This window comes from Lissotriton vulgaris, chromosome 1_1 (assembly GCF_964263255.1).
Source record: "Lissotriton vulgaris chromosome 1_1, aLisVul1.2, whole genome shotgun sequence".
Taxonomy (NCBI): Eukaryota; Metazoa; Chordata; class Amphibia; order Caudata; family Salamandridae; genus Lissotriton; species Lissotriton vulgaris.
In genome coordinates, this window is record NC_141685.1 from 200,621,532 (window position 1) to 200,643,475 (window position 21,944).

General features: G+C 49.2%; 39 non-coding genes across 39 annotated transcripts; 13 read left to right on the forward strand and 26 right to left on the reverse strand.

Moving 5' to 3' along the window:
- Positions 1-355: 355 nt before the first annotated feature.
- On the forward strand, positions 356-426 carry TRNAG-GCC (transfer RNA glycine (anticodon GCC)). Its single transcript has one exon. It is a non-coding gene; the product is annotated as a tRNA-Gly (tRNA).
- A 71-nt stretch (positions 427-497) lies between these two features.
- Positions 498-569, reverse strand: TRNAW-CCA (transfer RNA tryptophan (anticodon CCA)). Its single transcript has one exon. It is a non-coding gene; the product is annotated as a tRNA-Trp (tRNA).
- Positions 570-805: 236 nt separating this feature from the next.
- Positions 806-879, reverse strand: TRNAN-GUU (transfer RNA asparagine (anticodon GUU)). The gene has a single exon. It is a non-coding gene; the product is annotated as a tRNA-Asn (tRNA).
- Positions 880-2,040: 1,161 nt separating this feature from the next.
- Positions 2,041-2,111, forward strand: TRNAG-GCC (transfer RNA glycine (anticodon GCC)). The gene has a single exon. It is a non-coding gene; the product is annotated as a tRNA-Gly (tRNA).
- Positions 2,112-2,182: 71 nt separating this feature from the next.
- On the reverse strand, positions 2,183-2,254 carry TRNAW-CCA (transfer RNA tryptophan (anticodon CCA)). The gene has a single exon. It is a non-coding gene; the product is annotated as a tRNA-Trp (tRNA).
- A 236-nt stretch (positions 2,255-2,490) lies between these two features.
- Positions 2,491-2,564, reverse strand: TRNAN-GUU (transfer RNA asparagine (anticodon GUU)). Its single transcript has one exon. It is a non-coding gene; the product is annotated as a tRNA-Asn (tRNA).
- Positions 2,565-3,725: 1,161 nt separating this feature from the next.
- TRNAG-GCC (transfer RNA glycine (anticodon GCC)) lies at positions 3,726-3,796 on the forward strand. Its single transcript has one exon. It is a non-coding gene; the product is annotated as a tRNA-Gly (tRNA).
- A 71-nt stretch (positions 3,797-3,867) lies between these two features.
- TRNAW-CCA (transfer RNA tryptophan (anticodon CCA)) lies at positions 3,868-3,939 on the reverse strand. The gene has a single exon. It is a non-coding gene; the product is annotated as a tRNA-Trp (tRNA).
- A 236-nt stretch (positions 3,940-4,175) lies between these two features.
- On the reverse strand, positions 4,176-4,249 carry TRNAN-GUU (transfer RNA asparagine (anticodon GUU)). Its single transcript has one exon. It is a non-coding gene; the product is annotated as a tRNA-Asn (tRNA).
- Positions 4,250-5,410: 1,161 nt separating this feature from the next.
- TRNAG-GCC (transfer RNA glycine (anticodon GCC)) lies at positions 5,411-5,481 on the forward strand. The gene has a single exon. It is a non-coding gene; the product is annotated as a tRNA-Gly (tRNA).
- Positions 5,482-5,552: 71 nt separating this feature from the next.
- Positions 5,553-5,624, reverse strand: TRNAW-CCA (transfer RNA tryptophan (anticodon CCA)). Its single transcript has one exon. It is a non-coding gene; the product is annotated as a tRNA-Trp (tRNA).
- Positions 5,625-5,860: 236 nt separating this feature from the next.
- Positions 5,861-5,934, reverse strand: TRNAN-GUU (transfer RNA asparagine (anticodon GUU)). The gene has a single exon. It is a non-coding gene; the product is annotated as a tRNA-Asn (tRNA).
- A 1,161-nt stretch (positions 5,935-7,095) lies between these two features.
- On the forward strand, positions 7,096-7,166 carry TRNAG-GCC (transfer RNA glycine (anticodon GCC)). Its single transcript has one exon. It is a non-coding gene; the product is annotated as a tRNA-Gly (tRNA).
- A 71-nt stretch (positions 7,167-7,237) lies between these two features.
- TRNAW-CCA (transfer RNA tryptophan (anticodon CCA)) lies at positions 7,238-7,309 on the reverse strand. Its single transcript has one exon. It is a non-coding gene; the product is annotated as a tRNA-Trp (tRNA).
- A 236-nt stretch (positions 7,310-7,545) lies between these two features.
- TRNAN-GUU (transfer RNA asparagine (anticodon GUU)) lies at positions 7,546-7,619 on the reverse strand. The gene has a single exon. It is a non-coding gene; the product is annotated as a tRNA-Asn (tRNA).
- A 1,161-nt stretch (positions 7,620-8,780) lies between these two features.
- TRNAG-GCC (transfer RNA glycine (anticodon GCC)) lies at positions 8,781-8,851 on the forward strand. Its single transcript has one exon. It is a non-coding gene; the product is annotated as a tRNA-Gly (tRNA).
- Positions 8,852-8,922: 71 nt separating this feature from the next.
- TRNAW-CCA (transfer RNA tryptophan (anticodon CCA)) lies at positions 8,923-8,994 on the reverse strand. Its single transcript has one exon. It is a non-coding gene; the product is annotated as a tRNA-Trp (tRNA).
- Positions 8,995-9,230: 236 nt separating this feature from the next.
- Positions 9,231-9,304, reverse strand: TRNAN-GUU (transfer RNA asparagine (anticodon GUU)). Its single transcript has one exon. It is a non-coding gene; the product is annotated as a tRNA-Asn (tRNA).
- Positions 9,305-10,465: 1,161 nt separating this feature from the next.
- TRNAG-GCC (transfer RNA glycine (anticodon GCC)) lies at positions 10,466-10,536 on the forward strand. The gene has a single exon. It is a non-coding gene; the product is annotated as a tRNA-Gly (tRNA).
- Positions 10,537-10,607: 71 nt separating this feature from the next.
- On the reverse strand, positions 10,608-10,679 carry TRNAW-CCA (transfer RNA tryptophan (anticodon CCA)). The gene has a single exon. It is a non-coding gene; the product is annotated as a tRNA-Trp (tRNA).
- Positions 10,680-10,915: 236 nt separating this feature from the next.
- TRNAN-GUU (transfer RNA asparagine (anticodon GUU)) lies at positions 10,916-10,989 on the reverse strand. The gene has a single exon. It is a non-coding gene; the product is annotated as a tRNA-Asn (tRNA).
- Positions 10,990-12,150: 1,161 nt separating this feature from the next.
- On the forward strand, positions 12,151-12,221 carry TRNAG-GCC (transfer RNA glycine (anticodon GCC)). The gene has a single exon. It is a non-coding gene; the product is annotated as a tRNA-Gly (tRNA).
- Positions 12,222-12,292: 71 nt separating this feature from the next.
- Positions 12,293-12,365, reverse strand: TRNAW-CCA (transfer RNA tryptophan (anticodon CCA)). The gene has a single exon. It is a non-coding gene; the product is annotated as a tRNA-Trp (tRNA).
- A 236-nt stretch (positions 12,366-12,601) lies between these two features.
- On the reverse strand, positions 12,602-12,675 carry TRNAN-GUU (transfer RNA asparagine (anticodon GUU)). Its single transcript has one exon. It is a non-coding gene; the product is annotated as a tRNA-Asn (tRNA).
- A 1,161-nt stretch (positions 12,676-13,836) lies between these two features.
- On the forward strand, positions 13,837-13,907 carry TRNAG-GCC (transfer RNA glycine (anticodon GCC)). Its single transcript has one exon. It is a non-coding gene; the product is annotated as a tRNA-Gly (tRNA).
- A 71-nt stretch (positions 13,908-13,978) lies between these two features.
- TRNAW-CCA (transfer RNA tryptophan (anticodon CCA)) lies at positions 13,979-14,050 on the reverse strand. Its single transcript has one exon. It is a non-coding gene; the product is annotated as a tRNA-Trp (tRNA).
- Positions 14,051-14,286: 236 nt separating this feature from the next.
- Positions 14,287-14,360, reverse strand: TRNAN-GUU (transfer RNA asparagine (anticodon GUU)). The gene has a single exon. It is a non-coding gene; the product is annotated as a tRNA-Asn (tRNA).
- Positions 14,361-15,521: 1,161 nt separating this feature from the next.
- TRNAG-GCC (transfer RNA glycine (anticodon GCC)) lies at positions 15,522-15,592 on the forward strand. The gene has a single exon. It is a non-coding gene; the product is annotated as a tRNA-Gly (tRNA).
- A 71-nt stretch (positions 15,593-15,663) lies between these two features.
- Positions 15,664-15,735, reverse strand: TRNAW-CCA (transfer RNA tryptophan (anticodon CCA)). Its single transcript has one exon. It is a non-coding gene; the product is annotated as a tRNA-Trp (tRNA).
- Positions 15,736-15,971: 236 nt separating this feature from the next.
- TRNAN-GUU (transfer RNA asparagine (anticodon GUU)) lies at positions 15,972-16,045 on the reverse strand. Its single transcript has one exon. It is a non-coding gene; the product is annotated as a tRNA-Asn (tRNA).
- A 1,161-nt stretch (positions 16,046-17,206) lies between these two features.
- TRNAG-GCC (transfer RNA glycine (anticodon GCC)) lies at positions 17,207-17,277 on the forward strand. The gene has a single exon. It is a non-coding gene; the product is annotated as a tRNA-Gly (tRNA).
- A 71-nt stretch (positions 17,278-17,348) lies between these two features.
- On the reverse strand, positions 17,349-17,420 carry TRNAW-CCA (transfer RNA tryptophan (anticodon CCA)). Its single transcript has one exon. It is a non-coding gene; the product is annotated as a tRNA-Trp (tRNA).
- Positions 17,421-17,656: 236 nt separating this feature from the next.
- On the reverse strand, positions 17,657-17,730 carry TRNAN-GUU (transfer RNA asparagine (anticodon GUU)). Its single transcript has one exon. It is a non-coding gene; the product is annotated as a tRNA-Asn (tRNA).
- A 1,161-nt stretch (positions 17,731-18,891) lies between these two features.
- Positions 18,892-18,962, forward strand: TRNAG-GCC (transfer RNA glycine (anticodon GCC)). The gene has a single exon. It is a non-coding gene; the product is annotated as a tRNA-Gly (tRNA).
- A 71-nt stretch (positions 18,963-19,033) lies between these two features.
- TRNAW-CCA (transfer RNA tryptophan (anticodon CCA)) lies at positions 19,034-19,105 on the reverse strand. Its single transcript has one exon. It is a non-coding gene; the product is annotated as a tRNA-Trp (tRNA).
- Positions 19,106-19,341: 236 nt separating this feature from the next.
- TRNAN-GUU (transfer RNA asparagine (anticodon GUU)) lies at positions 19,342-19,415 on the reverse strand. Its single transcript has one exon. It is a non-coding gene; the product is annotated as a tRNA-Asn (tRNA).
- Positions 19,416-20,576: 1,161 nt separating this feature from the next.
- TRNAG-GCC (transfer RNA glycine (anticodon GCC)) lies at positions 20,577-20,647 on the forward strand. The gene has a single exon. It is a non-coding gene; the product is annotated as a tRNA-Gly (tRNA).
- Positions 20,648-20,718: 71 nt separating this feature from the next.
- On the reverse strand, positions 20,719-20,790 carry TRNAW-CCA (transfer RNA tryptophan (anticodon CCA)). Its single transcript has one exon. It is a non-coding gene; the product is annotated as a tRNA-Trp (tRNA).
- Positions 20,791-21,026: 236 nt separating this feature from the next.
- Positions 21,027-21,100, reverse strand: TRNAN-GUU (transfer RNA asparagine (anticodon GUU)). Its single transcript has one exon. It is a non-coding gene; the product is annotated as a tRNA-Asn (tRNA).
- Between the last annotated feature and the right edge of the window lie 844 nt (positions 21,101-21,944).

Consider the following 21,944-nt stretch of genomic DNA (forward strand, 5'->3'; position numbering starts at 1 on the left):
GGACACAGAATCTGGCAAAGCCAGTGGGAAGGATTTTCCAGGAGGAGAGTTCAGTGACATGATCTGAAACACAATAGTGCTGGTGATCTGGCGGGTGCATTCTGTGAGCCACTTCTGTCAGGAGCAGCCTGCCATCATGCCCTGATAACCACAACTCTAGTACCAAGCCAGTGACCTCAGCAAATGCAAAGACATTATTACTTATAGTCTCCTGCATCTGATTCTTGCCATCATCATGTGAAACGTTGGCGTTATCATGTCTGCTGCGCACACTTTGTTCATATGTGTACAATTTAAGTGTGTGAACCTGACCACTGTCTTGGACAGAGCTCTTGCTGTGAACACACCATGTGAAGCATTGGTGGTTCAGTGGTAGAATTCTCGCCTGCCACGCGGGAGGCCCGAGTTAGATTCCCGGCCAATGCAAGGTTGCTTTCTTTTGACTTTGTTTTCGAAATGATATATATGAACTCAGTGGGGAATAAAATGGTAAGCAGTGACCCCGACGTGATTTGAACACGCAACCTTCTGATCTGGAGTCAGACGCGCTACCGTTGCGCCACGAGGTCCTTACACTTGCAGCCTTCGATGCCAGATGAACAAATGCTGTGGGCCTTTTGACTTATTTTCCTCTGCTTATATGCCTACGGTTGTATTACAGGGCTTGGCCTTTTGTTTTCTATCCTAATTATTGAAATTGACTGCAGGTGCAGTGAGAACGCTGAGGATTGAACTATTCAGGGAAAGGATCGCACGCAGGAAAGAGCAAAGGTACGTATCTGTGTTTCATGCAGACAAAAGGCTACGTCCCTGGGTGGGCTTGAACCACCAACCTTTCGGTTAACAGCCGAACGCGCTAACCGATTGCGCCACAGAGACTATTGACTGTATACATTTCCTGAGACTCAATATATGTCTTGACATGTGTGCGCCTGCCTGGAGCTTGTATTATATAAGGCGTCTTTATGCCATACAGCATTTGTCATTTGCTTAGTGTCTTGTTACTGTTGTAATTTATGATGTGTAGACTACTGTCTAATGGTGTTAGAGCCAGTATTACTACCGGTCACAGTGCATGAGACTCATACATGACTTTTCTCTTTGCCTGCTTAGCGTAGCTCCCTGCTCCTCTGTTTGCGTGCTACCAGCCCGTGAGGCGTGTGTCTTGCCCATCCCATCTTCACTGTGTTATGTTGGACTTGTCTTCTCTGTGAGCAGAGTCTCCTTCCCAGAGCAGGTGCTTTCTCTGAACTCTTGGCTTGTAAGACTGCTGGGAAAGGCCCTCCCTAGCCCCTCAGTCAGATAGATACATTTACCTGCAGAGCTCAGCTTGGGAGAAAGAGATTAGGCAGAGAGCACATAGGGGAAGGCCCACAGAGCACACTTTATTTTACATAAAAGCTCGGGCTTGTGGGAGGACAGGGACATGAGGGTTCTCATGGAAAGAAATCCCAGGAGTATTGATGGCTAGGCCCTGAAACACAACAATCCCGGAATGGCCAGGCACAAGATGCCTCTGCAATAGGCCTGACCCTAGGCTTCCGGAGTTCTTGATCTCCAGAGGCTCCAGTGATCTAAGCCCGACCAGGGCTGTGCCCGACCAGGGCGCGTTGGGATGGCATTAGGGACGCGTAAAGGGGCGCAGGGCGCAGAACTCTGCCCATTTCACCCCAGCATTTTGGGGAGGACACAGAATCTGGCAAAGCCAGTGGGAAGGATTTTCCAGGAGGAGAGTTCAGTGACATGATCTGAAACACAATAGTGCTGGTGATCTGGCGGGTGCATTCTGTGAGCCACTTCTGTCAGGAGCAGCCTGCCATCATGCCCTGATAACCACAACTCTAGTACCAAGCCAGTGACCTCAGCAAATGCAAAGACATTATTACTTATAGTCTCCTGCATCTGATTCTTGCCATCATCATGTGAAACGTTGGCGTTATCATGTCTGCTGCGCACACTTTGTTCATATGTGTACAATTTAAGTGTGTGAACCTGACCACTGTCTTGGACAGAGCTCTTGCTGTGAACACACCATGTGAAGCATTGGTGGTTCAGTGGTAGAATTCTCGCCTGCCACGCGGGAGGCCCGGGTTCGATTCCCGGCCAATGCAAGGTTGCTTTCTTTTGACTTTGTTTTCGAAATGATATCTATGAACTCAGTGGGGAATAAAATGGTAAGCAGTGACCCCGACGTGATTTGAACACGCAACCTTCTGATCTGGAGTCAGACGCGCTACCGTTGCGCCACGAGGTCCTTACACTTGCAGCCTTCGATGCCAGATGAACAAATGCTGTGGGCCTTTTGACTTATTTTCCTCTGCTTATATGCCTACGGTTGTATTACAGGGCTTGGCCTTTTGTTTTCTATCCTAATTATTGAAATTGACTGCAGGTGCAGTGAGAACGCTGAGGATTGAACTATTCAGGGAAAGGATCGCACGCAGGAAAGAGCAAAGGTACGTATCTGTGTTTCATGCAGACAAAAGGCTACGTCCCTGGGTGGGCTTGAACCACCAACCTTTCGGTTAACAGCCGAACGCGCTAACCGATTGCGCCACAGAGACTATTGACTGTATACATTTCCTGAGACTCAATATATGTCTTGACATGTGTGCGCCTGCCTGGAGCTTGTATTATATAAGGCGTCTTTATGCCATACAGCATTTGTCATTTGCTTAGTGTCTTGTTACTGTTGTAATTTATGATGTGTAGACTACTGTCTAATGGTGTTAGAGCCAGTATTACTACCGGTCACAGTGCATGAGACTCATACATGACTTTTCTCTTTGCCTGCTTAGCGTAGCTCCCTGCTCCTCTGTTTGCGTGCTACCAGCCCGTGAGGCGTGTGTCTTGCCCATCCCATCTTCACTGTGTTATGTTGGACTTGTCTTCTCTGTGAGCAGAGTCTCCTTCCCAGAGCAGGTGCTTTCTCTGAACTCTTGGCTTGTAAGACTGCTGGGAAAGGCCCTCCCTAGCCCCTCAGTCAGATAGATACATTTACCTGCAGAGCTCAGCTTGGGAGAAAGAGATTAGGCAGAGAGCACATAGGGGAAGGCCCACAGAGCACACTTTATTTTACATAAAAGCTCGGGCTTGTGGGAGGACAGGGGCATGAGGGTTCTCATGGAAAGAAATCCCAGGAGTATTGATGGCTAGGCCCTGAAACACAACAATCCCGGAATGGCCAGGCACAAGATGCCTCTGCAATAGGCCTGACCCTAGGCTTCCGGAGTTCTTGATCTCCAGAGGCTCCAGTGATCTAAGCCCGACCAGGGCTGTGCCCGACCAGGGCGCGTTGGGATGGCGTTAGGGACGCGTAAAGGGGCGCAGGGCGCAGAACTCTGCCCGTTTCACCCCAGCATTTTGGGGAGGACACAGAATCTGGCAAAGCCAGTGGGAAGGATTTTCCAGGAGGAGAGTTCAGTGACATGATCTGAAACACAATAGTGCTGGTCATCTGGCGGGTGCATTCTGTGAGCCACTTCTGTCAGGAGCAGCCTGCCATCATGCCCTGATAACCACAACTCTAGTACCAAGCCAGTGACCTCAGCAAATGCAAAGACATTATTACTTATAGTCTCCTGCATCTGATTCTTGCCATCATCATGTGAAACGTTGGCGTTATCATGTCTGCTGCGCACACTTTGTTCATATGTGTACAATTTAAGTGTGTGAACCTGACCACTGTCTTGGACAGAGCTCTTGCTGTGAACACACCATGTGAAGCATTGGTGGTTCAGTGGTAGAATTCTCGCCTGCCACGCGGGAGGCCCGAGTTCGATTCCCGGCCAATGCAAGGTTGCTTTCTTTTGACTTTGTTTTCGAAATGATATATATGAACTCAGTGGGGAATAAAATGGTAAGCAGTGACCCCGACGTGATTTGAACACGCAACCTTCTGATCTGGAGTCAGACGCGCAACCGTTGCGCCACGAGGTCCTTACACTTGCAGCCTTCGATGCCAGATGAACAAATGCTGTGGGCCTTTTGACTTATTTTCCTCTGCTTATATGCCTACGGTTGTATTACAGGGCTTGGCCTTTTGTTTTCTATCCTAATTATTGAAATTGACTGCAGGTGCAGTGAGAACGCTGAGGATTGAACTATTCAGGGAAAGGATCGCACGCAGGAAAGAGCAAAGGTACGTATCTGTGTTTCATGCAGACAAAAGGCTACGTCCCTGGGTGGGCTTGAACCACCAACCTTTCGGTTAACAGCCGAACGCGCTAACCGATTGCGCCACAGAGACTATTGACTGTATACATTTCCTGAGACTCAATATATGTCTTGACATGTGTGCGCCTGCCTGGAGCTTGTATTATATAAGGCGTCTTTATGCCATACAGCATTTGTCATTTGCTTAGTGTCTTGTTACTGTTGTAATTTATGATGTGTAGACTACTGTCTAATGGTGTTAGAGCCAGTATTACTACCGGTCACAGTGCATGAGACTCATACATGACTTTTCTCTTTGCCTGCTTAGCGTAGCTCCCTGCTCCTCTGTTTGCGTGCTACCAGCCCGTGAGGCGTGTGTCTTGCCCATCCCATCTTCACTGTGTTATGTTGGACTTGTCTTCTCTGTGAGCAGAGTCTCCTTCCCAGAGCAGGTGCTTTCTCTGAACTCTTGGCTTGTAAGACTGCTGGGAAAGGCCCTCCCTAGCCCCTCAGTCAGATAGATACATTTACCTGCAGAGCTCAGCTTGGGAGAAAGAGATTAGGCAGAGAGCACATAGGGGAAGGCCCACAGAGCACACTTTATTTTACATAAAAGCTCGGGCTTGTGGGAGGACAGGGACATGAGGGTTCTCATGGAAAGAAATCCCAGGAGTATTGATGGCTAGGCCCTGAAACACAACAATCCCGGAATGGCCAGGCACAAGATGCCTCTGCAATAGGCCTGACCCTAGGCTTCCGGAGTTCTTGATCTCCAGAGGCTCCAGTGATCTAAGCCCGACCAGGGCTGTGCCCGACCAGGGCGCGTTGGGATGGCATTAGGGACGCGTAAAGGGGCGCAGGGCGCAGAACTCTGCCCGTTTCACCCCAGCATTTTGGGGAGGACACAGAATCTGGCAAAGCCAGAGGGAAGGATTTTCCAGGAGGAGAGTTCAGTGACATGATCTGAAACACAATAGTGCTGGTGATCTGGCGGGTGCATTCTGTGAGCCACTTCTGTCAGGAGCAGCCTGCCATCATGCCCTGATAACCACAACTCTAGTACCAAGCCAGTGACCTCAGCAAATGCAAAGACATTATTACTTATAGTCTCCTGCATCTGATTCTTGCCATCATCATGTGAAACGTTGGCGTTATCATGTCTGCTGCGCACACTTTGTTCATATGTGTACAATTTAAGTGCGTGAACCTGACCACTGTCTTGGACAGAGCTCTTGCTGTGAACACACCATGTGAAGCATTGGTGGTTCAGTGGTAGAATTCTCACCTGCCACGCGGGATGCCCGGGTTCGATTCCCGGCCAATGCAAGGTTGCTTTCTTTTGACTTTGTTTTCGAAATGATATATATGAACTCAGTGGGGAATAAAATGGTAAGCAGTGACCCCGACGTGATTTGAACACGCAACCTTCTGATCTGGAGTCAGACGCGCTACCGTTGCGCCACGAGGTCATTACACTTGCAGCCTTCGATGCCAGATGAACAAATGCTGTGGGCCTTTTGACTTATTTTCCTCTGCTTATATGCCTACGGTTGTATTACAGGGCTTGGCCTTTTGTTTTCTATCCTAATTATTGAAATTGACTGCAGGTGCAGTGAGAACGCTGAGGATTGAACTATTCAGGGAAAGGATCGCACGCAGGAAAGAGCAAAGGTACGTATCTGTGTTTCATGCAGACAAAAGGCTACGTCCCTGGGTGGGCTTGAACCACCAACCTTTCGGTTAACAGCCGAACGCGCTAACCGATTGCGCCACAGAGACTATTGACTGTATACATTTCCTGAGACTCAATATATGTCTTGACATGTGTGCGCCTGCCTGGAGCTTGTATTATATAAGGCGTCTTTATGCCATACAGCATTTGTCATTTGCTTAGTGTCTTGTTACTGTTGTAATTTATGATGTGTAGACTACTGTCTAATGGTGTTAGAGCCAGTATTACTACCGGTCACAGTGCATGAGACTCATACATGACTTTTCTCTTTGTCTGCTTAGCGTAGCTCCCTGCTCCTCTGTTTGCGTGCTACCAGCCCGTGAGGCGTGTGTCTTGCCCATCCCATCTTCACTGTGTTATGTTGGACTTGTCTTCTCTGTGAGCAGAGTCTCCTTCCCAGAGCAGGTGCTTTCTCTGAACTCTTGGCTTCTAAGACTGCTGGGAAAGGCCCTCCCTAGCCCCTCAGTCAGATAGATACATTTACCTGCAGAGCTCAGCTTGGGAGAAAGAGATTAGGCAGAGAGCACATAGGGGAAGGCCCACAGAGCACACTTTATTTTACATAAAAGCTCGGGCTTGTGGGAGGACAGGGACATGAGGGTTCTCATGGAAAGAAATCCCAGGAGTATTGATGGCTAGGCCCTGAAACACAACAATCCCGGAATGGCCAGGCACAAGATGCCTCTGCAATAGGCCTGACCCTAGGCTTCCGGAGTTCTTGATCTCCAGAGGCTCCAGTGATCTAAGCCCGACCAGGGCTGTGCCCGACCAGGGCGCGTTGGGATGGCATTAGGGACGCGTAAAGGGGCGCAGGGCGCAGAACTCTGCCCGTTTCACCCCAGCATTTTGGGGAGGACACAGAATCTGGCAAAGCCAGTGGGAAGGATTTTCCAGGAGGAGAGTTCAGTGACATGATCTGAAACACAATAGTGCTGGTGATCTGGCGGGTGCATTCTGTGAGCCACTTCTGTCAGGAGCAGCCTGCCATCATGCCCTGATAACCACAACTCTAGTACCAAGCCAGTGACCTCAGCAAATGCAAAGACATTATTACTTATAGTCTCCTGCATCTGATTCTTGCCATCATCATGTGAAACGTTGGCGTTATCATGTCTGCTGCGCACACTTTGTTCATATGTGTACAATTTAAGTGTGTGAACCTGACCACTGTCTTGGACAGAGCTCTTGCTGTGAACACACCATGTGAAGCATTGGTGGTTCAGTGGTAGAATTCTCGCCTGCCACGCGGGAGGCCCGGGTTCGATTCCCGGCCAATGCAAGGTTGCTTTCTTTTGACTTTGTTTTCGAAATGATATCTATGAACTCAGTGGGGAATAAAATGGTAAGCAGTGACCCCGACGTGATTTGAACACGCAACCTTCTGATCTGGAGTCAGACGCGCTACCGTTGCGCCACGAGGTCCTTACACTTGCAGCCTTCGATGCCAGATGAACAAATGCTGTGGGCCTTTTGACTTATTTTCCTCTGCTTATATGCCTACGGTTGTATTACAGGGCTTGGCCTTTTGTTTTCTATCCTAATTATTGAAATTGACTGCAGGTGCAGTGAGAACGCTGAGGATTGAACTATTCAGGGAAAGGATCGCACGCAGGAAAGAGCAAAGGTACGTATCTGTGTTTCATGCAGACAAAAGGCTACGTCCCTGGGTGGGCTTGAACCACCAACCTTTCGGTTAACAGCCAAACGCGCTAACCGATTGCGCCACAGAGACTATTGACTGTATACATTTCCTGAGACTCAATATATGTCTTGACATGTGTGCGCCTGCCTGGAGCTTGTATTATATAAGGCGTCTTTATGCCATACAGCATTTGTCATTTGCTTAGTGTCTTGTTACTGTTGTAATTTATGATGTGTAGACTACTGTCTAATGGTGTTAGAGCCAGTATTACTACCGGTCACAGTGCATGAGACTCATACATGACTTTTCTCTTTGCCTGCTTAGCGTAGCTCCCTGCTCCTCTGTTTGCGTGCTACCAGCCCGTGAGGCGTGTGTCTTGCCCATCCCATCTTCACTGTGTTATGTTGGACTTGTCTTCTCTGTGAGCAGAGTCTCCTTCCCAGAGCAGGTGCTTTCTCTGAACTCTTGGCTTGTAAGACTGCTGGGAAAGGCCCTCCCTAGCCCCTCAGTCAGATAGATACATTTACCTGCAGAGCTCAGCTTGGGAGAAAGAGATTAGGCAGAGAGCACATAGGGGAAGGCCCACAGAGCACACTTTATTTTACATAAAAGCTCGGGCTTGTGGGAGGACAGGGGCATGAGGGTTCTCATGGAAAGAAATCCCAGGAGTATTGATGGCTAGGCCCTGAAACACAACAATCCCGGAATGGCCAGGCACAAGATGCCTCTGCAATAGGCCTGACCCTAGGCTTCCGGAGTTCTTGATCTCCAGAGGCTCCAGTGATCTAAGCCCGACCAGGGCTGTGCCCGACCAGGGCGCGTTGGGATGGCGTTAGGGACGCGTAAAGGGGCGCAGGGCGCAGAACTCTGCCCGTTTCACCCCAGCATTTTGGGGAGGACACAGAATCTGGCAAAGCCAGTGGGAAGGATTTTCCAGGAGGAGAGTTCAGTGACATGATCTGAAACACAATAGTGCTGGTGATCTGGCGGGTGCATTCTGTGAGCCACTTCTGTCAGGAGCAGCCTGCCATCATGCCCTGATAACCACAACTCTAGTACCAAGCCAGTGACCTCAGCAAATGCAAAGACATTATTACTTATAGTCTCCTGCATCTGATTCTTGCCATCATCATGTGAAACGTTGGCGTTATCATGTCTGCTGCGCACACTTTGTTCATATGTGTACAATTTAAGTGTGTGAACCTGACCACTGTCTTGGACAGAGCTCTTGCTGTGAACACACCATGTGAAGCATTGGTGGTTCAGTGGTAGAATTCTCGCCTGCCACGCGGGAGGCCCGAGTTCGATTCCCGGCCAATGCAAGGTTGCTTTCTTTTGACTTTGTTTTCGAAATGATATATATGAACTCAGTGGGGAATAAAATGGTAAGCAGTGACCCCGACGTGATTTGAACACGCAACCTTCTGATCTGGAGTCAGACGCGCAACCGTTGCGCCACGAGGTCCTTACACTTGCAGCCTTCGATGCCAGATGAACAAATGCTGTGGGCCTTTTGACTTATTTTCCTCTGCTTATATGCCTACGGTTGTATTACAGGGCTTGGCCTTTTGTTTTCTATCCTAATTATTGAAATTGACTGCAGGTGCAGTGAGAACGCTGAGGATTGAACTATTCAGGGAAAGGATCGCACGCAGGAAAGAGCAAAGGTACGTATCTGTGTTTCATGCAGACAAAAGGCTACGTCCCTGGGTGGGCTTGAACCACCAACCTTTCGGTTAACAGCCGAACGCGCTAACCGATTGCGCCACAGAGACTATTGACTGTATACATTTCCTGAGACTCAATATATGTCTTGACATGTGTGCGCCTGCCTGGAGCTTGTATTATATAAGGCGTCTTTATGCCATACAGCATTTGTCATTTGCTTAGTGTCTTGTTACTGTTGTAATTTATGATGTGTAGACTACTGTCTAATGGTGTTAGAGCCAGTATTACTACCGGTCACAGTGCATGAGACTCATACATGACTTTTCTCTTTGCCTGCTTAGCGTAGCTCCCTGCTCCTCTGTTTGCGTGCTACCAGCCCGTGAGGCGTGTGTCTTGCCCATCCCATCTTCACTGTGTTATGTTGGACTTGTCTTCTCTGTGAGCAGAGTCTCCTTCCCAGAGCAGGTGCTTTCTCTGAACTCTTGGCTTGTAAGACTGCTGGGAAAGGCCCTCCCTAGCCCCTCAGTCAGATAGATACATTTACCTGCAGAGCTCAGCTTGGGAGAAAGAGATTAGGCAGAGAGCACATAGGGGAAGGCCCACAGAGCACACTTTATTTTACATAAAAGCTCGGGCTTGTGGGAGGACAGGGACATGAGGGTTCTCATGGAAAGAAATCCCAGGAGTATTGATGGCTAGGCCCTGAAACACAACAATCCCGGAATGGCCAGGCACAAGATGCCTCTGCAATAGGCCTGACCCTAGGCTTCCGGAGTTCTTGATCTCCAGAGGCTCCAGTGATCTAAGCCCGACCAGGGCTGTGCCCGACCAGGGCGCGTTGGGATGGCATTAGGGACGCGTAAAGGGGCGCAGGGCGCAGAACTCTGCCCGTTTCACCCCAGCATTTTGGGGAGGACACAGAATCTGGCAAAGCCAGTGGGAAGGATTTTCCAGGAGGAGAGTTCAGTGACATGATCTGAAACACAATAGTGCTGGTGATCTGGCGGGTGCATTCTGTGAGCCACTTCTGTCAGGAGCAGCCTGCCATCATGCCCTGATAACCACAACTCTAGTACCAAGCCAGTGACCTCAGCAAATGCAAAGACATTATTACTTATAGTCTCCTGCATCTGATTCTTGCCATCATCATGTGAAACGTTGGCGTTATCATGTCTGCTGCGCACACTTTGTTCATATGTGTACAATTTAAGTGCGTGAACCTGACCACTGTCTTGGACAGAGCTCTTGCTGTGAACACACCATGTGAAGCATTGGTGGTTCAGTGGTAGAATTCTCACCTGCCACGCGGGATGCCCGGGTTCGATTCCCGGCCAATGCAAGGTTGCTTTCTTTTGACTTTGTTTTCGAAATGATATATATGAACTCAGTGGGGAATAAAATGGTAAGCAGTGACCCCGACGTGATTTGAACACGCAACCTTCTGATCTGGAGTCAGACGCGCTACCGTTGCGCCACGAGGTCATTACACATGCAGCCTTCGATGCCAGATGAACAAATGCTGTGGGCCTTTTGACTTATTTTCCTCTGCTTATATGCCTACGGTTGTATTACAGGGCTTGGCCTTTTGTTTTCTATCCTAATTATTGAAATTGACTGCAGGTGCAGTGAGAACGCTGAGGATTGAACTATTCAGGGAAAGGATCGCACGCAGGAAAGAGCAAAGGTACGTATCTGTGTTTCATGCAGACAAAAGGCTACGTCCCTGGGTGGGCTTGAACCACCAACCTTTCGGTTAACAGCCGAACGCGCTAACCGATTGCGCCACAGAGACTATTGACTGTATACATTTCCTGAGACTCAATATATGTCTTGACATGTGTGCGCCTGCCTGGAGCTTGTATTATATAAGGCGTCTTTATGCCATACAGCATTTGTCATTTGCTTAGTGTCTTGTTACTGTTGTAATTTATGATGTGTAGACTACTGTCTAATGGTGTTAGAGCCAGTATTACTACCGGTCACAGTGCATGAGACTCATACATGACTTTTCTCTTTGCCTGCTTAGCGTAGCTCCCTGCTCCTCTGTTTGCGTGCTACCAGCCCGTGAGGCGTGTGTCTTGCCCATCCCATCTTCACTGTGTTATGTTGGACTTGTCTTCTCTGTGAGCAGAGTCTCCTTCCCAGAGCAGGTGCTTTCTCTGAACTCTTGGCTTGTAAGACTGCTGGGAAAGGCCCTCCCTAGCCCCTCAGTCAGATAGATACATTTACCTGCAGAGCTCAGCTTGGGAGAAAGAGATTAGGCAGAGAGCACATAGGGGAAGGCCCACAGAGCACACTTTATTTTACATAAAAGCTCGGGCTTGTGGGAGGACAGGGACATGAGGGTTCTCATGGAAAGAAATCCCAGGAGTATTGATGGCTAGGCCCTGAAACACAACAATCCCGGAATGGCCAGGCACAAGATGCCTCTGCAATAGGCCTGACCCTAGGCTTCCGGAGTTCTTGATCTCCAGAGGCTCCAGTGATCTAAGCCCGACCAGGGCTGTGCCCGACCAGGGCGCGTTGGGATGGCATTAGGGACGCGTAAAGGGGCGCAGGGCGCAGAACTCTGCCCGTTTCACCCCAGCATTTTGGGGAGGACACAGAATCTGGCAAAGCCAGTGGGAAGGATTTTCCAGGAGGAGAGTTCAGTGACATGATCTGAAACACAATAGTGCTGGTGATCTGGCGGGTGCATTCTGTGAGCCACTTCTGTCAGGAGCAGCCTGCCATCATGCCCTGATAACCACAACTCTAGTACCAAGCCAGTGACCTCAGCAAATGCAAAGACATTATTACTTATAGTCTCCTGCATCTGATTCTTGCCATCATCATGTGAAACGTTGGCGTTATCATGTCTGCTGCGCACACTTTGTTCATATGTGTACAATTTAAGTGTGTGAACCTGACCACTGTCTTGGACAGAGCTCTTGCTGTGAACACACCATGTGAAGCATTGGTGGTTCAGTGGTAGAATTCTCGCCTGCCATGCGGGAGGCCCGGGTTCGATTCCCGGCCAATGCAAGGTTGCTTTCTTTTGACTTTGTTTTCGAAATGATATCTATGAACTCAGTGGGGAATAAAATGGTAAGCAGTGACCCCCGACGTGATTTGAACACGCAACCTTCTGATCTGGAGTCAGACGCGCTACCGTTGCGCCACGAGGTCCTTACACTTGCAGCCTTCGATGCCAGATGAACAAATGCTGTGGGCCTTTTGACTTATTTTCCTCTGCTTATATGCCTACGGTTGTATTACAGGGCTTGGCCTTTTGTTTTCTATCCTAATTATTGAAATTGACTGCAGGTGCAGTGAGAACGCTGAGGATTGAACTATTCAGGGAAAGGATCGCACGCAGGAAAGAGCAAAGGTACGTATCTGTGTTTCATGCAGACAAAAGGCTACGTCCCTGGGTGGGCTTGAACCACCAACCTTTCGGTTAACAGCCGAACGCGCTAACCGATTGCGCCACAGAGACTATTGACTGTATACATTTCCTGAGACTCAATATATGTCTTGACATGTGTGCGCCTGCCTGGAGCTTGTATTATATAAGGCGTCTTTATGCCATACAGCATTTGTCATTTGCTTAGTGTCTTGTTACTGTTGTAATTTATGATGTGTAGACTACTGTCTAATGGTGTTAGAGCCAGTATTACTACCGGTCACAGTGCATGAGACTCATACATGACTTTTCTCTTTGCCTGCTTAGCGTAGCTCCCTGCTCCTCTGTTTGCGTGCTACCAGCCCGTGAGGCGTGTGTCTTGCCCATCCCATCTTCACTGTGTTATGTTGGACTTGTCTTCTCTGTGAGCAGAGTCTCCTTCCCAGAGCAGGTGCTTTCTCTGAACTCTTGGCTTGTAAGACTGCTGGGAAAGGCCCTCCCTAGCCCCTCAGTCAGATAGATACATTTACCTGCAGAGCTCAGCTTGGGAGAAAGAGATTAGGCAGAGAGCACATAGGGGAAGGCCCACAGAGCACACTTTATTTTACATAAAAGCTCGGGCTTGTGGGAGGACAGGGGCATGAGGGTTCTCATGGAAAGAAATCCCAGGAGTATTGATGGCTAGGCCCTGAAACACAACAATCCCGGAATGGCCAGGCACAAGATGCCTCTGCAATAGGCCTGACCCTAGGCTTCCGGAGTTCTTGATCTCCAGAGGCTCCAGTGATCTAAGCCCGACCAGGGCTGTGCCCGACCAGGGCACGTTGGGATGGCGTTAGGGACGCGTAAAGGGGCGCAGGGCGCAGAACTCTGCCCGTTTCACCCCAGCATTTTGGGGAGGACACAGAATCTGGCAAAGCCAGTGGGAAGGATTTTCCAGGAGGAGAGTTCAGTGACATGATCTGAAACACAATAGTGCTGGTGATCTGGCGGGTGCATTCTGTGAGCCACTTCTGTCAGGAGCAGCCTGCCATCATGCCCTGATAACCACAACTCTAGTACCAAGCCAGTGACCTCAGCAAATGCAAAGACATTATTACTTATAGTCTCCTGCATCTGATTCTTGCCATCATCATGTGAAACGTTGGCGTTATCATGTCTGCTGCGCACACTTTGTTCATATGTGTACAATTTAAGTGTGTGAACCTGACCACTGTCTTGGACAGAGCTCTTGCTGTGAACACACCATGTGAAGCATTGGTGGTTCAGTGGTAGAATTCTCGCCTGCCACGCGGGAGGCCCGAGTTCGATTCCCGGCCAATGCAAGGTTGCTTTCTTTTGACTTTGTTTTCGAAATGATATATATGAACTCAGTGGGGAATAAAATGGTAAGCAGTGACCCCGACGTGATTTGAACACGCAACCTTCTGATCTGGAGTCAGACGCGCTACCGTTGCGCCACGAGGTCCTTACACTTGCAGCCTTCGATGCCAGATGAACAAATGCTGTGGGCCTTTTGACTTATTTTCCTCTGCTTATATGCCTACGGTTGTATTACAGGGCTTGGCCTTTTGTTTTCTATCCTAATTATTGAAATTGACTGCAGGTGCAGTGAGAACGCTGAGGATTGAACTATTCAGGGAAAGGATCGCACGCAGGAAAGAGCAAAGGTACGTATCTGTGTTTCATGCAGACAAAAGGCTACGTCCCTGGGTGGGCTTGAACCACCAACCTTTCGGTTAACAGCCGAACGCGCTAACCGATTGCGCCACAGAGACTATTGACTGTATACATTTCCTGAGACTCAATATATGTCTTGACATGTGTGCGCCTGCCTGGAGCTTGTATTATATAAGGCGTCTTTATGCCATACAGCATTTGTCATTTGCTTAGTGTCTTGTTACTGTTGTAATTTATGATGTGTAGACTACTGTCTAATGGTGTTAGAGCCAGTATTACTACCGGTCACAGTGCATGAGACTCATACATGACTTTTCTCTTTGCCTGCTTAGCGTAGCTCCCTGCTCCTCTGTTTGCGTGCTACCAGCCCGTGAGGCGTGTGTCTTGCCCATCCCATCTTCACTGTGTTATGTTGGACTTGTCTTCTCTGTGAGCAGAGTCTCCTTCCCAGAGCAGGTGCTTTCTCTGAACTCTTGGCTTGTAAGACTGCTGGGAAAGGCCCTCCCTAGCCCCTCAGTCAGATAGATACATTTACCTGCAGAGCTCAGCTTGGGAGAAAGAGATTAGGCAGAGAGCACATAGGGGAAGGCCCACAGAGCACACTTTATTTTACATAAAAGCTCGGGCTTGTGGGAGGACAGGGACATGAGGGTTCTCATGGAAAGAAATCCCAGGAGTATTGATGGCTAGGCCCTGAAACACAACAATCCCGGAATGGCCAGGCACAAGATGCCTCTGCAATAGGCCTGACCCTAGGCTTCCGGAGTTCTTGATCTCCAGAGGCTCCAGTGATCTAAGCCCGACCAGGGCTGTGCCGGACCAGGGCGCGTTGGGATGGCATTAGGGACGCGTAAAGGGGCGCAGGGCGCAGAACTCTGCCCGTTTCACCCCAGCATTTTGGGGAGGACACAGAATCTGGCAAAGCCAGTGGGAAGGATTTTCCAGGAGGAGAGTTCAGTGACATGATCTGAAACACAATAGTGCTGGTGATCTGGCGGGTGCATTCTGTGAGCCACTTCTGTCAGGAGCAGCCTGCCATCATGCCCTGATAACCACAACTCTAGTACCAAGCCAGTGACCTCAGCAAATGCAAAGACATTATTACTTATAGTCTCCTGCATCTGATTCTTGCCATCATCATGTGAAACGTTGGCGTTATCATGTCTGCTGCGCACACTTTGTTCATATGTGTACAATTTAAGTGCGTGAACCTGACCACTGTCTTGGACAGAGCTCTTGCTGTGAACACACCATGTGAAGCATTGGTGGTTCAGTGGTAGAATTCTCACCTGCCACGCGGGATGCCCGGGTTCGATTCCCGGCCAATGCAAGGTTGCTTTCTTTTGACTTTGTTTTCGAAATGATATATATGAACTCAGTGGGGAATAAAATGGTAAGCAGTGACCCCGACGTGATTTGAACACGCAACCTTCTGATCTGGAGTCAGACGCGCTACCGTTGCGCCACGAGGTCCTTACACTTGCAGCCTTCGATGCCAGATGAACAAATGCTGTGGGCCTTTTGACTTATTTTCCTCTGCTTATATGCCTACGGTTGTATTACAGGGCTTGGCCTTTTGTTTTCTATCCTAATTATTGAAATTGACTGCAGGTGCAGTGAGAACGCTGAGGATTGAACTATTCAGGGAAAGGATCGCACGCAGGAAAGAGCAAAGGTACGTATCTGTGTTTCATGCAGACAAAAGGCTACGTCCCTGGGTGGGCTTGAACCACCAACCTTTCGGTTAACAGCCGAACGCGCTAACCGATTGCGCCACAGAGACTATTGACTGTATACATTTCCTGAGACTCAATATATGTCTTGACATGTGTGCGCCTGCCTGGAGCTTGTATTATATAAGGCGTCTTTATGCCATACAGCATTTGTCATTTGCTTAGTGTCTTGTTACTGTTGTAATTTATGATGTGTAGACTACTGTCTAATGGTGTTAGAGCCAGTATTACTACCGGTCACAGTGCATGAGACTCATACATGACTTTTCTCTTTGTCTGCTTAGCGTAGCTCCCTGCTCCTCTGTTTGCGTGCTACCAGCCCGTGAGGCGTGTGTCTTGCCCATCCCATCTTCACTGTGTTATGTTGGACTTGTCTTCTCTGTGAGCAGAGTCTCCTTCCCAGAGCAGGTGCTTTCTCTGAACTCTTGGCTTCTAAGACTGCTGGGAAAGGCCCTCCCTAGCCCCTCAGTCAGATAGATACATTTACCTGCAGAGCTCAGCTTGGGAGAAAGAGATTAGGCAGAGAGCACATAGGGGAAGGCCCACAGAGCACACTTTATTTTACATAAAAGCTCGGGCTTGTGGGAGGACAGGGACATGAGGGTTCTCATGGAAAGAAATCCCAGGAGTATTGATGGCTAGGCCCTGAAACACAACAATCCCGGAATGGCCAGGCACAAGATGCCTCTGCAATAGGCCTGACCCTAGGCTTCCGGAGTTCTTGATCTCCAGAGGCTCCAGTGATCTAAGCCCGACCAGGGCTGTGCCCGACCAGGGCGCGTTGGGATGGCGTTAGGGACGCGTAAAGGGGCGCAGGGCGCAGAACTCTGCCCGTTTCACCCCAGCATTTTGGGGAGGACACAGAATCTGGCAAAGCCAGTGGGAAGGATTTTCCAGGAGGAGAGTTCAGTGACATGATCTGAAACACAATAGTGCTGGTGATCTGGCGGGTGCATTCTGTGAGCCACTTCTGTCAGGAGCAGCCTGCCATCATGCCCTGATAACCACAACTCTAGTACCAAGCCAGTGACCTCAGCAAATGCAAAGACATTATTACTTATAGTCTCCTGCATCTGATTCTTGCCATCATCATGTGAAACGTTGGCGTTATCATGTCTGCTGCGCACACTTTGTTCATATGTGTACAATTTAAGTGTGTGAACCTGACCACTGTCTTGGACAGAGCTCTTGCTGTGAACACACCATGTGAAGCATTGGTGGTTCAGTGGTAGAATTCTCGCCTGCCACGCGGGAGGCCCGAGTTAGATTCCCGGCCAATGCAAGGTTGCTTTCTTTTGACTTTGTTTTCGAAATGATATATATGAACTCAGTGGGGAATAAAATGGTAAGCAGTGACCCCGACGTGATTTGAACACGCAACCTTCTGATCTGGAGTCAGACGCGCTACCGTTGCGCCACGAGGTCCTTACACTTGCAGCCTTCGATGCCAGATGAACAAATGCTGTGGGCCTTTTGACTTATTTTCCTCTGCTTATATGCCTACGGTTGTATTACAGGGCTTGGCCTTTTGTTTTCTATCCTAATTATTGAAATTGACTGCAGGTGCAGTGAGAACGCTGAGGATTGAACTATTCAGGGAAAGGATCGCACGCAGGAAAGAGCAAAGGTACGTATCTGTGTTTCATGCAGACAAAAGGCTACGTCCCTGGGTGGGCTTGAACCACCAACCTTTCGGTTAACAGCCGAACGCGCTAACCGATTGCGCCACAGAGACTATTGACTGTATACATTTCCTGAGACTCAATATATGTCTTGACATGTGTGCGCCTGCCTGGAGCTTGTATTATATAAGGCGTCTTTATGCCATACAGCATTTGTCATTTGCTTAGTGTCTTGTTACTGTTGTAATTTATGATGTGTAGACTACTGTCTAATGGTGTTAGAGCCAGTATTACTACCGGTCACAGTGCATGAGACTCATACATGACTTTTCTCTTTGCCTGCTTAGCGTAGCTCCCTGCTCCTCTGTTTGCGTGCTACCAGCCCGTGAGGCGTGTGTCTTGCCCATCCCATCTTCACTGTGTTATGTTGGACTTGTCTTCTCTGTGAGCAGAGTCTCCTTCCCAGAGCAGGTGCTTTCTCTGAACTCTTGGCTTGTAAGACTGCTGGGAAAGGCCCTCCCTAGCCCCTCAGTCAGATAGATACATTTACCTGCAGAGCTCAGCTTGGGAGAAAGAGATTAGGCAGAGAGCACATAGGGGAAGGCCCACAGAGCACACTTTATTTTACATAAAAGCTCGGGCTTGTGGGAGGACAGGGACATGAGGGTTCTCATGGAAAGAAATCCCAGGAGTATTGATGGCTAGGCCCTGAAACACAACAATCCCGGAATGGCCAGGCACAAGATGCCTCTGCAATAGGCCTGACCCTAGGCTTCCGGAGTTCTTGATCTCCAGAGGCTCCAGTGATCTAAGCCCGACCAGGGCTGTGCCCGACCAGGGCGCGTTGGGATGGCATTAGGGACGCGTAAAGGGGCGCAGGGCGCAGAACTCTGCCCATTTCACCCCAGCATTTTGGGGAGGACACAGAATCTGGCAAAGCCAGTGGGAAGGATTTTCCAGGAGGAGAGTTCAGTGACATGATCTGAAACACAATAGTGCTGGTGATCTGGCGGGTGCATTCTGTGAGCCACTTCTGTCAGGAGCAGCCTGCCATCATGCCCTGATAACCACAACTCTAGTACCAAGCCAGTGACCTCAGCAAATGCAAAGACATTATTACTTATAGTCTCCTGCATCTGATTCTTGCCATCATCATGTGAAACGTTGGCGTTATCATGTCTGCTGCGCACACTTTGTTCATATGTGTACAATTTAAGTGTGTGAACCTGACCACTGTCTTGGACAGAGCTCTTGCTGTGAACACACCATGTGAAGCATTGGTGGTTCAGTGGTAGAATTCTCGCCTGCCACGCGGGAGGCCCGGGTTCGATTCCCGGCCAATGCAAGGTTGCTTTCTTTTGACTTTGTTTTCGAAATGATATCTATGAACTCAGTGGGGAATAAAATGGTAAGCAGTGACCCCGACGTGATTTGAACACGCAACCTTCTGATCTGGAGTCAGACGCGCTACCGTTGCGCCACGAGGTCCTTACACTTGCAGCCTTCGATGCCAGATGAACAAATGCTGTGGGCCTTTTGACTTATTTTCCTCTGCTTATATGCCTACGGTTGTATTACAGGGCTTGGCCTTTTGTTTTCTATCCTAATTATTGAAATTGACTGCAGGTGCAGTGAGAACGCTGAGGATTGAACTATTCAGGGAAAGGATCGCACGCAGGAAAGAGCAAAGGTACGTATCTGTGTTTCATGCAGACAAAAGGCTACGTCCCTGGGTGGGCTTGAACCACCAACCTTTCGGTTAACAGCCGAACGCGCTAACCGATTGCGCCACAGAGACTATTGACTGTATACATTTCCTGAGACTCAATATATGTCTTGACATGTGTGCGCCTGCCTGGAGCTTGTATTATATAAGGCGTCTTTATGCCATACAGCATTTGTCATTTGCTTAGTGTCTTGTTACTGTTGTAATTTATGATGTGTAGACTACTGTCTAATGGTGTTAGAGCCAGTATTACTACCGGTCACAGTGCATGAGACTCATACATGACTTTTCTCTTTGCCTGCTTAGCGTAGCTCCCTGCTCCTCTGTTTGCGTGCTACCAGCCCGTGAGGCGTGTGTCTTGCCCATCCCATCTTCACTGTGTTATGTTGGACTTGTCTTCTCTGTGAGCAGAGTCTCCTTCCCAGAGCAGGTGCTTTCTCTGAACTCTTGGCTTGTAAGACTGCTGGGAAAGGCCCTCCCTAGCCCCTCAGTCAGATAGATACATTTACCTGCAGAGCTCAGCTTGGGAGAAAGAGATTAGGCAGAGAGCACATAGGGGAAGGCCCACAGAGCACACTTTATTTTACATAAAAGCTCGGGCTTGTGGGAGGACAGGGGCATGAGGGTTCTCATGGAAAGAAATCCCAGGAGTATTGATGGCTAGGCCCTGAAACACAACAATCCCGGAATGGCCAGGCACAAGATGCCTCTGCAATAGGCCTGACCCTAGGCTTCCGGAGTTCTTGATCTCCAGAGGCTCCAGTGATCTAAGCCCGACCAGGGCTGTGCCCGACCAGGGCGCGTTGGGATGGCGTTAGGGACGCGTAAAGGGGCGCAGGGCGCAGAACTCTGCCCGTTTCACCCCAGCATTTTGGGGAGGACACAGAATCTGGCAAAGCCAGTGGGAAGGATTTTCCAGGAGGAGAGTTCAGTGACATGATCTGAAACACAATAGTGCTGGTCATCTGGCGGGTGCATTCTGTGAGCCACTTCTGTCAGGAGCAGCCTGCCATCATGCCCTGATAACCACAACTCTAGTACCAAGCCAGTGACCTCAGCAAATGCAAAGACATTATTACTTATAGTCTCCTGCATCTGATTCTTGCCATCATCATGTGAAACGTTGGCGTTATCATGTCTGCTGCGCACACTTTGTTCATATGTGTACAATTTAAGTGTGTGAACCTGACCACTGTCTTGGACAGAGCTCTTGCTGTGAACACACCATGTGAAGCATTGGTGGTTCAGTGGTAGAATTCTCGCCTGCCACGCGGGAGGCCCGAGTTCGATTCCCGGCCAATGCAAGGTTGCTTTCTTTTGACTTTGTTTTCGAAATGATATATATGAACTCAGTGGGGAATAAAATGGTAAGCAGTGACCCCGACGTGATTTGAACACGCAACCTTCTGATCTGGAGTCAGACGCGCAACCGTTGCGCCACGAGGTCCTTACACTTGCAGCCTTCGATGCCAGATGAACAAATGCTGTGGGCCTTTTGACTTATTTTCCTCTGCTTATATGCCTACGGTTGTATTACAGGGCTTGGCCTTTTGTTTTCTATCCTAATTATTGAAATTGACTGCAGGTGCAGTGAGAACGCTGAGGATTGAACTATTCAGGGAAAGGATCGCACGCAGGAAAGAGCAAAGGTACGTATCTGTGTTTCATGCAGACAAAAGGCTACGTCCCTGGGTGGGCTTGAACCACCAACCTTTCGGTTAACAGCCGAACGCGCTAACCGATTGCGCCACAGAGACTATTGACTGTATACATTTCCTGAGACTCAATATATGTCTTGACATGTGTGCGCCTGCCTGGAGCTTGTATTATATAAGGCGTCTTTATGCCATACAGCATTTGTCATTTGCTTAGTGTCTTGTTACTGTTGTAATTTATGATGTGTAGACTACTGTCTAATGGTGTTAGAGCCAGTATTACTACCGGTCACAGTGCATGAGACTCATACATGACTTTTCTCTTTGCCTGCTTAGCGTAGCTCCCTGCTCCTCTGTTTGCGTGCTACCAGCCCGTGAGGCGTGTGTCTTGCCCATCCCATCTTCACTGTGTTATGTTGGACTTGTCTTCTCTGTGAGCAGAGTCTCCTTCCCAGAGCAGGTGCTTTCTCTGAACTCTTGGCTTGTAAGACTGCTGGGAAAGGCCCTCCCTAGCCCCTCAGTCAGATAGATACATTTACCTGCAGAGCTCAGCTTGGGAGAAAGAGATTAGGCAGAGAGCACATAGGGGAAGGCCCACAGAGCACACTTTATTTTACATAAAAGCTCGGGCTTGTGGGAGGACAGGGACATGAGGGTTCTCATGGAAAGAAATCCCAGGAGTATTGATGGCTAGGCCCTGAAACACAACAATCCCGGAATGGCCAGGCACAAGATGCCTCTGCAATAGGCCTGACCCTAGGCTTCCGGAGTTCTTGATCTCCAGAGGCTCCAGTGATCTAAGCCCGACCAGGGCTGTGCCCGACCAGGGCGCGTTGGGATGGCATTAGGGACGCGTAAAGGGGCGCAGGGCGCAGAACTCTGCCCGTTTCACCCCAGCATTTTGGGGAGGACACAGAATCTGGCAAAGCCAGAGGGAAGGATTTTC